The following is a 16,463-nucleotide window of genomic DNA, read 5'->3' as shown; positions in this document are numbered from 1 at the left end:
AGTTAGCATTGAATGCATTAGCTAACACAGCTTTCGCTCTTTAAGTTGGGTGGACTGCAATTATCTCTTTGGCCTTTAAAAGATATGTATCTTTTAGCTTTTGTTTCTTTTTCCTTTATCCGAACACACATGATAAGCGGTTCTTAGTTACTCCTGTTCTTGTACTCTTCCACCTCTGGCATTGTTAGCCGCCTTTCTGGGTTGTTCTTCTGACTAAGTTAAATTACCCATTGTACCGAGCAATCGTGACACACTCCGGGACTTAATAACACAGTGGCTGACAGAAAGCACTGTCTAATAGTGTTGTATTGTTTTGTTTTGTTTTTTGGTCTCGTTTTGCAGAAACTCCAACGCTTACCCATACCTTTTTTCTTCTTTTATTTTACCCTAATTGTTTTTCTCAGTGGTGTATGCTAATTATAGTCGTTAGGGGGATGGACGGGTTGCTGGTTGCATTCAACTACATACAAGGACCAACCATGACGGATACACATACATTGTGGGTGTGTATATTTTAACTTGCATTTTTTTTTCTGGAGTTCAATTTTTCATTGAGTAAATCTCTTGCGATAAAATGCCCACAGAAAATGAGTAAGAACACATTTTAAAATAAATTAAACAATAAAATAAAATAGAAAAACATCTATGTAGCAGATTATTTTAAGTAAAATGAGAAAAAAAATCAGCAGCTATTTACTAGTGAAACATAATGAATTATGTATCAATTTTTTGTCTTTTCAGTGTCACCTTCCATCATTATTTACCCATTGTATCTATTAAGGCAGCACGGCGGGGAAGTGGTTAGCGCGTGTGTGGCACAGTTCTGAGCTAATGAGATTGGACCTTCCTGTGTGGAGTTTGCAAGTTCTCCCCGTGCTTGCGTGGGTTTCCTCCCACATTCCCAAAACATGCATTTCAGGTTAATTGGCCGGTCCAAATTGTCCCTAGGTGTGAATGAGCGAGTGAGTTGTCTGTCTCTGTGTGCCCTGCGACTGGCTGGCAACCAGTTCAGGGTGTCCCCTGACCACTGCCCCAAGATAGCAGGGATGGGCTCCAGCACCCCCGTGACCCTACTGAGTATAAGGGGTGCAGATAATGGATGGATGAATCTGTTAAGATCAATTTGCAAAAATAAATAATAATGACATGTAATGTAATTGATTTGAATCGGCAACATTTAAAGTACAAGTAAATTACACAGTGTTTGATGGCATACTATTGTACCACATGGTTGAACAACACTGCTGTAATCCTTGTCTATATGGGTTTTATTTTTCCCTATTTGAAGTAAAAGTTAATTTTTATTTTCTCTATTTTTCTGTATATTTCCTCCCATTTTTAGAGCATTTAGTCGACAATGTCTATAGGTAAGTATCTTATTTTCCAAGCCATAAGGTGCTCCTAAAACGCGCGCCCTATAATCTAGAGCGGCTTGTATACGGATAAAACTGGGAATGCATACCAGCAAATTAGATCAGTTGAATAACCCAGTTGGCAAAAGTGAGAGCTCTGAATCCTAACCAACAAGCCACTAGGGAAATAGATGGTGTAAGAAAAAGAATTAGGTGTAGTCTTAATATAACACTATTTTAGTCACGGTACCAGATATGAATGTTAGAGAATGGTGAAAACAGAAAGCGATTAAAAATCGGTGGAAAGTTTTGTTTCACTTGTTAGTAGCTCAAACTAAGCATTGCAAGTGACAAACATGGTTAAATATGTGTGGACATGAATAAAATGATTTAATAACAATGTAAACTATGAACACAATACAAACATAAAATGTACCATGTATTTATTTACTGTCCTTCAAAGTCCGAATCATAGTCAAACACTCAAACGAGTAGGATACCTGTCATGCTTTTTTGCATTTATTTATCTTTCAGGATGACTTCCTGTCTTCTCCATTCCTAAATATGGTGTTGTGACCAAAAATAAGGTAATGATTAGATAAAACCTAGTACCTTGTCATATGTCATCTGTATCCCTAGTGGTTGAGTGGATAGGATACAGATATTTCCTGCTGGGATGCAGATTTAGATCCAATGTCATGCAATTGTGATTGGCGATGTACAGTATTTCAACGGACCAAACAGTGCAGGAGTACCGTACCTATTAATTTTTGTGCAACCCTAGTACTTACTGTAGTTTTAATTCAATGAACCTTATAGTCCGGTGCATCTCACATGTGAAAAAAACCCCACAAAAAACTATTTTGGGGGCCTTCCAGTATGTCTAGGTGGACTAATAAACAAATAGCTTCTTCCACATCAACTTAGCTTAAAATATTTAATTTGGTTTCTTGTAAATGTATCGTTTTGATTCATTTACTGTGACAGGAAACTGCAATTAATGCTTCCATTAAGACTCTTCAATGGTGTTTGTCTCAAACTACATATAAATATAGTCGCTTATTTAATGCAGATTAATTATTTCGACTAGGCGAATAAGCTTCTGTTACTATATTGAATGTTCAAAGGGTGGCCAGAAGTCTTCGCACAGTTTGGAATAGTAACATGAATTACAAATTGTCAACACTTATTGAAGGTCAATTAATCTTTAATTATTTGCAGAGGAACAAAATGAAAGAAAAGATAGTGTTGTATTTTATTTAAAGTGTCCAACACTAACTGCACATAAAAAACAATATCAGAATCCAGTTTTTATTATGCTATTTGAAGGAAACAATGTTGAAATTCTACGTCAAATCTATTTTAAAGTAGTATATGAATGTAGAGTAGAAAATCAGATTTGTGTGCACGGGGAGTGTACTTGCACGCTTGCGTAGCACAATTCCTAGGTGTACGGAGTCAACGCCATGTCAGCTTTTATCAATATTTGAATGCAGAACAAGAGGAGGGATGAATCTTTAATTTGACCTTGGAACTCGACACAGAAACAGTGACAAGTGAAAAAGAGAGACCGTGAAGGGGTACCAGAGGGACAAAGTGCACATAGGATATTGTCTTGGCTAAAAGAAAACCTTGATGAACAATTTATTGCATTCTACACTGTTGTCATACATTTGTTTAAGGGAATATATCTAAAATAGGCTTTATATAAATACAAACAATAGTATTTGACTAATATTGACTGTTTAACAACTGGTTATGTTGGGATCGCTATCCTTCTGGAACTTTAATGATGTGTTGTGTTTACTGATTTGAGTTAAGGGTAATTGTTGGGCAGGTAAAACATATTAGGGATTACAGATCAGTGACCAATGGTATTATTTACGAAAAATATGGTAGATATAAGTTTATTTAAAAAGAAAAATCGTTATAATGTTGTAATATTAAAATATGTTCTGACATGAGTAGTAAGAATTGTATGTGTTTTCCAGTTTTATCCTTTTAATTATTTTACTTATCACATCGATATTTTGATCATGTTAATAATCTATTGTTTCTTTATTGTTTATTCAATCCTTATTTACATTTTTTTTTCATTTGTTTTTTTCACTTGAGAATTCAATGTATCCAGCCATCTATTTGTTATACATTGTTCTAAGTGGTGTTCTGATTTTATGTTGGGGTTGCTGAGTCTTGCCTCAAATCCCATCAAACCCCCTGCAGGATTCAGTTTAGACAAAGGACTGGTGTTAAGCTGGGACTTGGAGAATTTTCTACTGATTTATGTGTTGTTTTTGTCACAGAAGGCCATTATCAACCCTTCCGGTGTGTACAGTAAATAATTGTCAGTCATTATGAAAATGAATTTGTGGAACCATTACAACCTTGTCCTTAACTCACAAGACCAAAATTTTTATTTTGATCTATTTTTATTGTAATGTGGTTTGAACAAATTTATTGACACTAACAACAGAAAACAATCATGACAATCTCAACAGCAATTTAGCACATTCACAATATTATATTCCAATATGACGTTTTTAACAGCAAACACAATGTGAGGTTTGAACAACCCTTCTCGAAAAACGTATTAGCAATCAAGCATATTCACAATTTCATTATATAACATCTTTGTTAGTGTCAATAGATCCGTCCAGGCCAAAGTCGATTGTCCTCGGTCTGAACAAATCCACCGACACCAACAGCAGCAAAACAAACACGACAATCTCAACAGCCATCAAGCATATTCACAATTTTTTTATATCTGACAATATGACGTGACGATATGACGTTTTAACATTTTTTCCTGACATTTTCAACATCAATTAAACAATTTCAGAGTTATTTTCTTTTAACAGTAGTTAACCAGCGTGTAAAAGGCAATACTATTGTGCAAGGGCATAGCTCTGCCATCCCACCCTCCCAAGCAGCATTCTTCCAGTCCTCTGTGTGGGTCCTCTCACACAAATGAACTGACTCATGCCAGCATTTGGTATACATGTCGTGTCCTAAACCAAGTAGGCCAACACCAGTGAAAGCTACTGTCACAAGTATCAAAGCCCTGGAACAAGGTCAGGTATTGGCCCAATACAGACACCCGTAATCATAATGTTGCTCCCATGTTCATTATAAAGAACATTTTTTTTCTCATAAAAATCGACCTTTTTTTCATTTTCTTTCACTTTCTAAAGGTACTTTAAAAAAAACATTATCCAAGGAGATTTGTATCTGCCTCGCCTTCAAAATGCTAATGATCTAAACTGTTCTGCCTCCCCTTCAAAAAGCGTAAGGCAAGTGTCATTAAAAAGAGCTGTAGCGGTGGAAGGTCTCAAGTGGTTTCTATTGGGAGCTTCATGACTTCAACGTTCCTTCATATGTGGAGCAAGATTTGTGTTTGTTAATCAAATTTCTGCTGTTTAGAGGTGCTCGTATATAGAAGTGGGATTGTATGTTGAAGTCTACTGGAGGTTAGACACCCCCAGCCCCACTCTTCCTGGTCCCTTTTGCAGAATGCATGTCACAGATCGGCCTGCACAGCAGCTGGTTAATAAACAAACCTTTTGGGTCGTTAGCGAGCCGAAGAACACCCACTTCACACAAACAGCCTGTCATATTTGGCTTGGAGATGCAACAAATGTGCAGAGTGTGGCGGCTGGTGGGTGAGCACCCTCCCACAAACACGCACACATGCACAGATTTGTGTGGGGAAAACTGCTATGATATGATGGATGAGATATTCTATTGAGCAAACCATTTGGGAAATTACTATTCACCTTTTTAAGACATGCATTTTGTATATACAGTCACTCCCCTACTTATGGACATTCGAGTTACGAAAAACGGTAGGTACGAAGATTTTTTTCGGGATGTCGAAAAATATCCGGACATTTCTGTAAATTTTGTATCGTGCACCATTTTTCGAGTAGAGGACAGTACTGTATTCTTATTTCCACCGCTACTAGCGTGTGGCGCTGTGAGAGCTCACTCGGCATCCACCCCGAAGAAGAAATCCGCTTCCTCTTCCTAGTTTGTGCGTAAAACTAAGTGTACTGTACCTCTAGCGCACTGAGAACTTTGACATTTGTATTGTTATATCTCGCGCATCCTTTCAATATGGTTTGTGTAAAGTGTAAAGAAGTGGCGAGCCGTTTCATTTGATATGAAAGTGGAATAAGAAAGCTTGATGAGAAAACGGTTGGATTGCTTTTTTCAGCCACTTTCTACAACAGAAAAAGAAAGTCGCCTCATCTTACAGTAAGTTTCTCTTAACTTATTAGATTTTTCTAGAGCATATTATTTCATGAAGTGTTTATTTTTTTTTGTACAAAACAATACAGGTTATGTATACAAGCCTTGAACATACTTATATAAACCTAAACCATACATTCCTTACAAAATATAGCGCTTCATACAAACAAATTCAACTTACGAAATGTATATTATATATGTATATATATATATATATATATATATATATATATATATATATATATATATATATATATATATATATATATATATATATATATATATATATCTTTTAATCAGCTGCACCTTATAGTCTAGAAAAAATGGCACCTTCCACTGCACAATTTTTGGAAAATAGAATAGGTAGTGCAAGTAACCACCATCGGATAGGATTTGAAAGTTATAATGTCTGTATTATCTTACGAACTACTAACATTATGATACAAATAGTCAAAATGGGTATCGCTCCTAGGACAATCATATTGATCCGGTCCTAATACTTGCTCAGTATGGATATTAGCGATATTTGGATGCTGGCGAGTGATGAAAAACTGTCAAGCGGACATGCTTCCTATTTTTTAGTGTTGGTGGATGTTGGCAATTTCCTACTAGTTAGTGGTTGGATGTGTGTCCCTCTCTGTCCTTGCTGAGATGAAGATAAGACTTATCTTATCTCGGTTTACCTTTGCAAATAATCAATCTTTTGTTTCTGTGTAGAATGATGAAACAATCTAGGTGTGGCCTTGACCGAATAAATTAAGAGAGCTTGAAAGAGAATTATCAGTGGAATCATTCATTTTCATGATCATTACTATCTTCGTTATGAGGGCTTGGTTACCATTACCAATTAATACATGTCAGATATAATTTTGTTTCTCATAATATAATAGCTGCTCAAAATGGATTGCTTATTCCAATGGCTTTTTTTCTTGTAAATGTATAGGACAACGTCTATTGTGGCCTAAATATTTGGAATTTCAATTTTATTCAATTTTGTTGGTTTTCATATTTTGAAAAACAATTTTGAATGTATTATTTATCATCAAATAAATGAGAGGACCCAAATGTATTTGTGGAGTTAATCCTGCCACAGTTTAAATTTTGGTTTAACAGTTTTTTGTTGTTGTTTTTGAGAGGGGTGTCCTTGACATTTCAAATGAACATTTTTGTTTACGAAAATATTAAATCTAGTTCAATCAATATATCAATAAATATCGTATTTAATGGATGTGAATCAAATTTGAAAAATGAATCCTCCAGATAAATTAAACCTTTAGATAAAATGTACCTAATCAAAAAGAATAATCATGTTCCAATTCCATTATTGAATTGCTAATACATTTATGCAATTGTAAGTACAGTTATGCTAGGATCTACAAGTGCTGTTGTTTTTACCTATGATGAGTATGATAAGTTATTTCTGATATCAGTCTGAAAAAAGTCAATTTCTCTTATTTTTCGTGTAATCATATTATAACATTAATAATTTTATCATTATCTCTGAGTAGTAGTTATGTGTACTTTCTTTTTCTTTTAAGTCTCCTTTTAACATGTCTGGAAACTGTGTATTTTTTTAAATAAATACAGCATTGCCAATCCAGTGTCGCAAGTGTTTCTACTAATTAACAGCTTCAGTGAATATGATCTAATTGCAAAAACAGATTTTGTGCCATGTAAATGTAGCCATTTCACACCTCCAATAGGGGTTGCCAACACAGCTGTTGCGATGGAATAGTAGATGCTGTGAAAAGACAGCGGGTCATCGGTCTTGAAAAATGTGTGGGATTTGCTTTTAATGTTTCAAATACATCCACTTTTGTTTTGTTTAAAATTTCAAATCTGCATACTCGTGAGCATTCTCCATTCGGCCCCCAGTGCTGTGGAATTTGATGCCTCTGTAGATAAGATCTGCAACCTCGTTGGAAGTTTTTAAATCTAGACTATCTATCGTGTATGATCGATGTCGAGCTTATGCTTTTATTTCCTGTCCCTTTTTGGTGCCCGGTTGGTGGTGAAATGAGGGAGAAGGACGTATCGGGATGAGTCAGCGGACCAACACCTTGACCTGAAGTATGTCATCATCTGCATCGAGCACCCAGCTGAGATGAGAAGCTGTGCCGTTGCTGTCATGGACTTTTGGACAATGTTACGAAATCATTTTTTTTTTAATTTTTCACTTAAATTTCTGATTTGTTACCCAATGCAACATCTATTCCAGCTTGGACCTCCAGGAAGGGGGACTACCACTTGCATGGCCCCTTCTTAAGGTTTTTTTTTTTTATTCCTCCTCAATTTGAGGTTTTGGTTTCCTTGACCACATGTCGGTTTCAGATAAAGAGATGGTGAAATTGTGGCCAGATACATTGTGATTAGGGGCTATACACACAAATGCAACTTGACTTGAAATGTTTTGGATATATTTAATTATTTTTGTCATCTATATAAGATGTCAGCAAATTTGACTGGTTACTTTTGTATACATGTTGAGATCACAAGTTGTTTTAATCAAAAAATATTCAATTCATCCGTAAATAAATTCTAATTGACCATTCTGCAACTTTGTCCTACCCTAAAGTGTCTGAAGTTTTAGACAGGGTCGGTCCCGGCGGCTGTTCAGAAATAATTTCCAGTGTTAGTGATTTGTCCCTTAATAGTCTTACACAGATGGTCAGTAGGGCCAAATGAACTACCGTATTTTCCGCAGTATAGGGCGCACCGGGTTATAGGGCGCACCCCCAAAAAATAGTTTTTGGTCCTATATCTTCCATAGATAAGGCGCACCGGATTATAAGGCGCTACCATGGGAAGGTCGACAAAACAGTCAGATGATTCAGTCAAACTGATTACCCCCCTTAACATTCCCAAAGCTTGCAAAGAAGCAAATACGTGCCGTAGACACGTGCGGATGCGGTGTCCGTACGATGTCACTCAAATGCATCATTTCAAATATCATTCGGAAGGTTAAAGTCTTGGGATTCAAGAAATGCCAACCATTCCTTAGTTTCTATTTTCTTTTTCGCTCGCAACTTTCCTGTGCATATGACAATAAACACTTGGAATTGAGTTTAATTGACTCAACTCATCACAGCAAGATCGTTCTAAAACAAGATACCGGGAAAATATAAAGCCGCATAGCTCACCTAAGTTCTCACGTTCAATAATGATACGCAATCATGGTCTTCTTACAACCGTGAGTGTAGTAAATCCAGGAGAGTAAAATATTTACAAATACAGACTAATGAAACATGTTTCTTTGTGGCGTAGTTTAGCAAGCTTGCTATTCAGTCATCTTTTTCGGCCAATTGCAGGGTTTGTTTCGGCCCTCTACCTATCTGAGGCTCCGAATAACTTCAGCCAATAGCGATCGATTTAACAAATGATTGACACATCTTTTTCGGCCAATTGCAGGGTTTGTTTTGGCCCTCTAGCCAATCCGAGGCTCCGAATAACTTCAGCCAATAGCGATCGATTTAACTGATGATTGACACATCTTTTTCGGCCAATTGCAGGGTTTGTTTCGGCCCTCTAGCCTATCCGAGGCTCCGAATAACTTCAGCCAATAGCGATCCATTTAACGGATGATTGACACATCTTTTTCGGCCAATTGCAGGGTTTGTTTTGGCCCTCTAGCCAATCCGAGGCTCCGAATAACTTCAGCCAATAGCGATCAATTTAACTGATGATTGACACATCTTTTTCGGCCAATTGCGGGATTTGTTTCGGCCCTCTAGCCTATCCGAGGCTCCGAATAACTTTAGCCAATAGCGATCGATTCAAATGATGATTGACACATTGGTTAGGCAATGAAACGCCGGTATATAATTCCCAGCATACACCGCGGACTACTCCACGTTCGGGGGAAAATCGAGTCGGCGGCTGTTGCGTAAGTTGCGAGACCTTGCGATTTAATATTAAGCCATATATAAGGCGCACTGTATTATAAGGCGCATGGTCAGCTTTTGAAAAACAATACGACTTTTAGGTGCGCCTTATAGTGCGGAAAATACGGTACTTGCCCGCTTGATCCATTTCCGGCTTCACTGGTGAAAGATCTGCTAGTGATCTTAAGATATTCACTTTGAAATATTGTTTCGCTCTCCTTGGGTATTGTTCCGGTAGCATATAAGTCTGCTGTCATCAAGCCCATGCTTAAGCCACCATAGCTTGACACGGAAAGCCTATGTAAATACCAGTGCCATTTTGTTGCAAAATTACTTGAAAGGGTGTTGCACAGAACCTGAATGACTTCATGTTTGAAAAGAATCTCTTTGAATCAGCCCTGGCTAAAGTAACCAATGATCTATTCTTATCAATGCTGTTGCTGCAGGATATCAGTGCTACTTTTGATACTATGGAGCATAACATATTACTGATTATCTGGAAAAAATGGATTGGTATCTCAGGAACTGTACTCTCGAGGTTTAGATCCTACCTGTCAGACAATACGTAATGTGCTAACTACGGCAATTTGAATTCTGAAGGTTTTGATGTCACCTGTAGCGTTCCACAGGGCTTTGTAATGGGCCCCCTTTTTTAGTATTCATATGCTCCCGCTTGGTGATATTAGCCGCAATTATAATATTAGTTTCCATTGCTTGGCAGACAAAACCCAACTGCAACTGCCTTTAAAGGCAACCGCTCCTTCAACTTGTAGAACATTTCTTTCTTACTGAGATACAAAGAAGGATGTCACTTAATTGTTTGCACCTTAACCCAGAATAAAAACAGATGTTGAATGTTTGTCCAGCTCATTGCTGTGATTTGTTCTCAAACACTGCTTTGAATCTCAACAAATGTAATATCACCCATAGTGACTCGGTCAAAAATCTATGTGTCATATTTGATCTTAAACTGTCATTCCATTTACATGCGAGAAATCTTACTAGAATAGCTTTCTTCCACCTCATTATTTTGAAGATTTGCTTGATGCTGTCTGAATAAGATGATTATATTAAAATATTATTATTATAATACAATAAAAAATAATATAAAATAAAAAAATATAATATGATATAATATAATATAAAACAATACAATATAATATAAAATAACATAATATAATATAAAACAAAATAAAATAAAATAAAATAAAATAAAATAAAATAATATAATATAATATAATATAATATAATATAATATAATATAATATAATATAATATAATATAATATAATATAATATAATATAATATAACTGGTTCAAAATGCGGCTGCGAGACCTTTGACTAAGACAAGAAAGTTTGACCATATCATTCCTATATTAGTTAACTTCCGCTGGCTCCTAAACTGGATAAGATGTGACTTTAAGGTTATTTTACTAACATACAAATGTTTGCATGGACTTGCCCTCTATTATCGCTCTGATTTGATTTACCCCTTTGTTACTGCACAGAGCCTCTGCTCGAAAAATGCTGCTCTACTTGTGACTCCGAGAGCCAAGAAGAAATCTGCAGGCTCTTGAGCATTCCCCATCTAGGGCCTGCAACCTCAACTAAAGTTTTTAAATCTCGACTTAAGACCACTTTTACTCAAAAGCTTATGATTGATGCCCACCCCATACTTTTCTTTTTCAGTTTTTTTTCCGACTGACTGAATGGTGATAATACGAGGGAGAAGGACAATTCGAGATGAGTCAGCAGACCAGCGTCTGGACCTGAAGCATGACAACGCATGCATCGGCCTGCTGGCAGAGATGGGAAGCTGTGTCGTTGTCATTGACTCTTTGGACAATTTCACAGTCTTGAGGCATGGTTGCTGCCATGCACTTTCTGGACAAATGTTAACCATACACCATACATATGTTTCCATTATTGATGTTAACTATGTTTTGTGTATTGTTACCCAATGCAATGTCTATTGCTGCCTAGTCATCGTGGAAGGGGGATTAACACCTTTGTGTCTCCTTCTCAAGGTTTCTTATTTTCCTCATGATGAGTTTTTTTTAGTTTTGCCGTGCATGTTGGTTGAAGATCAGGGGATGGTGTAGATGTAACCTGTACAGTCATTTGAAACATTTGGTGATTATGGGCTATACAAATAAATGTGAATTGACTTGACTTGACAAGTTCCTATACCCCTTAACTTGTATCAGGCGTGTCAAACTCACATCAGTGTAATAACTGTCATCAAAATGATTCATAGAACATTTAGATCATATGGGTAGGTAAAATAAAATTAACTAAATAACTACTTATTCATGTAAATTAACCCAAAATTATTTCAGTTATTCAAGTCATAAACATTAGATTTGCAAATGTATATGTCACTACACAGATATGATATGTTTTAAACTAAATATAGGGAAAAAAATAATCTTCTTGGATAATTTTAGGATCATTTATTTCTCAAATCCAGTCATTGGCATCAATACAGAAATACTGGGGTTTAAGGGTGCCCATCCGTTGTTTCATTAATATTGTACTTGGCAGACATTGTGGGAAATGTAGTTTTTGGTGAAATTACTCTCTTGACTGGTTTATTTTTAGACACAGAAATTGTAAGCTCTAGCGGGCCACATAAAATGATGTAGATGGCCACATTTTGCCTGCGGTCCGTAAATTTGACACATTAGGTAGTTGTTTTATAAGACCTTTGCAAAAAATGTCAATAATACAATATGTATTACTAGATTAAGATGATTTTTTTACCTGCAATTTGTTGCAAACTGTTGCCATACTCTTAAACATGCAATGTATTTACGAGACAACTAGAAAATGTCACATTTGAGTTGTCTTTTGATGTGTTCTGTCTTATGGAAGTCAGGACACCAGTGACACAATATGGATATGACTCTCCAATACACAATTGTCTCTCTTAAGTATGCCAGTTCTTCATTTCAAGGTTCTGTTTGAATTATTTCCCTGAAAAACAGAACTGCACCGGCTTCACATGGGTTTGTTAATATTAGCAGCAGCAATTTGGAGAGAGAGATGGGAAAAAAAAGAGTTCCAGTGGTTTGCCTGGAACGCCTAAAAATTCTCATCGCTCAAATTCCCAACCATGGACGAAGAAGGAGTGATCCCTTACCTGCAAGCACGACAAACAAGGAAAGTCCAGAGCAGCAAAACAGGCAGCAGCTAACGTATGAGGGTGTGCCAAAAGGCCCTGATAGAATGAAGACCCCCCACAGCCACTGCTTTACATCCTACTGAATATTATCAGAGACTCTCAGTTGACAGAGAGAGGGACTCTCGTCTGAGAGTCAGCTATTCCAGAGCATCTACGCTGCCACCCAATGTCCCTCAGGAGAGATACCCTGTAGTCGAACCAGATTCGGACTCTGAACCTAAGTCAGTCTCAGAAGAGGCTGCTGTCTCTCAAGTGGAACCGCAACTTGACTCAGACACATCACCAAAGTTCTCATCCGAAGCAGAACCGGAAGATCCAGAGGATGGAGTTCTGAAAAGCAGCAACAGAAACGCAACTGCGGGGGAGTATGACCAAGTTCTTGAATGTGATGTATTTTCCAAATCCGCTTCAGGGCTGTGATCCGAGGAGGGCCAAGGTGGGCTCAGTGCCGATGCGGACTCTGGTTCAACAGAAACAGAGTCAGATGCACAAGCAGAAGTTGATGGCACATTCTGGGCGATAACAGATTCCGACCATCTATCAGATCAGCAAGTGGACTCTCAAGGCTTCGGTGAGTCAGAACTTGACGTTGAATCTGAGCACGAAACAGATGACCCGCAGCCTTTGCGTGCCGACCTGGAAGAAGAGTGCCCAGTTGGACCTGCTCAGAAGCCGCTTCTATTTGCGAATCCTGGCCTCAGGATAGAAGTTGAAGACAACAGGGAAATTGAGAGTGAGGACTTCTGTGGAGTTTGTCTGATTGGAGGGGACCTTTTATGTTGCAATCGCTGTCCAAAAGTTTATCATTTGTCATGTCACATCCCGGCTCTCCTAAGCTTCCCTTCAGGGGACTGGCTTTGCAGTTTATGCCGAGATGTTGCATGGCCAGAGGTTGAGTATGACTGTGAGAACAGAAGAACATTTGGCGAGCATGTCCCAGGAAACGGCCTGTCTGCGTCTGATCAGAGAAAATGTGAGCGTTTGACTCTCCTGATCCTCAATAACATCCTGAGTGCTCCCTTTCACGAGCCTGTCAGTCCCCAAGCACGTCATTACTACCAGATCATCAAGAAGCCCATTGACCTGTCCGTCATCTGAGCAAGACTCAGTAGCTCAGGAGGTAGAGCGCTCGTCTTGGGATCAAGAGATCGCAGTTCGAAATCCCGGCTACTCCGTGTTACATGTGGAAGTGTCCTTGGGTAAGACACTGAACCCCTGATGCCCCCAATAAGCAGGTTAGCGCCTTACATGGCCGCTATTGGGAAATGTGAAGCATACTGTAAAGCGTTTCGGGAAGTCGTGACTTGAAAAGCGCTATATAAATGCAGATCATTTCATTTTATTTCATTTCATTTAAAGCACCCTTGCGGATATTCTGGGGAAACAGATGTCTTAAACTTGCGGCCTTTAGGATGAGTATCCTTGTGGATATTATGTTTAACAGGTTATTTCGGAAATTAATAAAATAACACTGATTAGGCCACACCTCCACACACCACAAAAACATTGGAATTTATGATAAAAATAGGATCATTTTAGTTTGACTTTTGTTACTGAAAAAAAGCTAATGTGATTGAGGATAACATTAATTGTCACTTTCACCCATCAGATTTCTCAAAATGGCCGGCCTCAGACTTTAAAAAAAACAAAAAAACAAACCAATCACGCCTTTCTAGGAAATCTAGCGTGCAGAAAAACAAACCAAACTCCAGTCTCGTATCGCGGCGCGTCACTTTTTAGCAGCAGTGCGCCGCATCACGGCAGAGTTGTGAAAGTGAGACAAGGAAATTGTACTTCCTGTCTGTGGTGTCCAGTTAAAAACTCCCTTCCAGAAAACAGAGGAGATCTCGCAAGCCTATCTTTGGCTGGGCGTAGAAATCGCCCACATAAATGTCCGCTCGGCTCTGCTCTGATCACATAATTGCTTTGTGCACACACACACAAAAACATGTTCACAAGAGCGCACACACGGGAGCGTGCAAAGCGAGCACACCCCTGACAAAATCAAGAAGCAGAAGGTTGCAAGCAAGCAGGTGGGCCCAAGATCACACCACAACATGGATAGACAACACACAACTCATCCAAGCAGCACACCACCTACGCGGTTTTAGGACACAGGCAAAGGGATAGGTGCAGAAAAAAAGCCAGCGAGCTACAGAGCAAGACAGAGGAGGCCGACATGTTGAAGGTTAAGCTCTGTGCAGCAGGTTAAAGTGGAAGTGCAGATGGCAGAACATACAAATAAACCCCGGTGACCATTTTTGTGCCATTACTGCATCATTACAGACCCGTCTTGTGCGCTGAGGTTTGTTCTAGGTGAGACACATTGTATTCATAATGTGCGGAGCAGAAAACCGATATATAAACTTAAGCAGTGAAAATTAAAATAAAAAAATAAAGAAATAAACATTACATTGTTTACCTCAGGATGCCCGAAGTCCAGCCCGGGGCCAGTTACGGCACGTGACCAAATGTTTACTGGCCCACAGCCACTGGCATAAAATAGTTTGTATGTGGCCTACCAGTAATGTTAACCGCAGTATAAATTAAATGTGTACAAAAGATATATAAATCACCATTTCACTAGATCATGGCAGTAGCCCTTTGGCTACTTTTGTAAGGGCCGCTGACTCAAGGACGAGTAGAAATTGGAGTATTTTTTTACCCAAATTTGTAAGAACTGTGTATGCCTAATTTGCCAAGAGACTGTGGCTGTTTTCAAAGAATATAATATCAAGATGCACTGCCAGACGAAAAAAGCTGACTGTAAACGAACGCTGTCAAAAGGTGAAACAACTGGAAGCTGTTTTACCAAACCCTGCGAGTTAAGCTAAAATGCTACAAATGTAAGCTATGAGGTCGCGATGCTGATTGGCAAGCACTTCAAATCTTTCACTAAGAGTTTATTAGGGACTGTTAAAAGAATGCCAGGCTGAATACTTGGCCCTCACACATTTTCAGCTTACCAAATCGGGCCAGCTTTCTAAAAAGTTTGGACACCGTTGTCTTACCTTAACTTGTAATTTAATTGTATTTAAATTTAATTGTTCCCCTTAAAGAAATTCATATCCACTGGCTGTACCAGATGGGTACAGCCAGTGCTGTTGCAGTAAAGAGTTTACCAAATGACCGATTTACAGCACCTGGTATTCCCAGGCACTCTCCCATCCAAGTACTAACCGGGCTCCCACTCAGCTTCCAAAGATCTAATAAAAGCATCAACTACGATATGTAATCCTCCAAAATTATGAAAACAATCGGTGCAAAAAAAACTAAAATATTGTATTGTTTGACTTGCTGTTTGCTTGCTATCACTATCACTAATTGTTTGCAGTTGAGGTGTGCACCTAATCAGAGTATAGCACAGTGATAATTATGATTTCATTCTACACGTATTATTCATTTGCTACAACTTTAAATTCTAACCATTACAGGCAACTTACAGTTGAGTTAACTAGTTTCCTTCTACCAGGGGGGGTGGAACTGGGTTTAAAACAGGGCACATTTGTGTCGGATCACCACACACCTTTCCCCAAATACCCTCACCTCTTATAATGACCTTTTGAACATCCATCCATCCATCCATTATCTGCACCGCTCACGGCATGGTCACACAGCCTTTCACGGGCGTATCGAGGCTGAATCACGCGATTACCCGCTAACATTTTGCGTCCTACCCGCGTGTAACCACGTCTTGGCCGCGGCCGTAGCACGACCTAGCACGTTCGTACAGCGTCTTTACCACGTGTGCCGCCCGCGGTTACCCGTGGTCTAAAGTTTTGAGCAGCGCAAAACTTT

General features: G+C 38.4%; 1 protein-coding gene and 1 pseudogene across 3 annotated transcripts in view; one reads left to right on the top strand and one right to left on the bottom strand.

The window, feature by feature from the left end:
* The window catches only part of il1rapl2 (interleukin 1 receptor accessory protein-like 2), a 470,254-nt gene that overhangs the window by 351,300 nt on the left and 102,491 nt on the right, over window positions 1-16,463 (bottom strand). The gene's annotated exons all lie outside the window — the stretch shown is intronic.
* On the top strand, window positions 12,527-16,016 carry LOC148359274 (uncharacterized; annotated as a pseudogene).

Source organism: Urocampus carinirostris, chromosome 9 (genome assembly GCF_059441175.1).
Source record: "Urocampus carinirostris isolate Australia breed hairy pipefish chromosome 9, RoL_Ucar_1.0, whole genome shotgun sequence".
Classification (NCBI taxonomy): Eukaryota; Metazoa; Chordata; class Actinopteri; order Syngnathiformes; family Syngnathidae; genus Urocampus; species Urocampus carinirostris.
The sequence above is the reverse complement of the archived record's forward strand: the minus strand, read 5'-3'. Positions and strand labels throughout refer to the sequence as shown.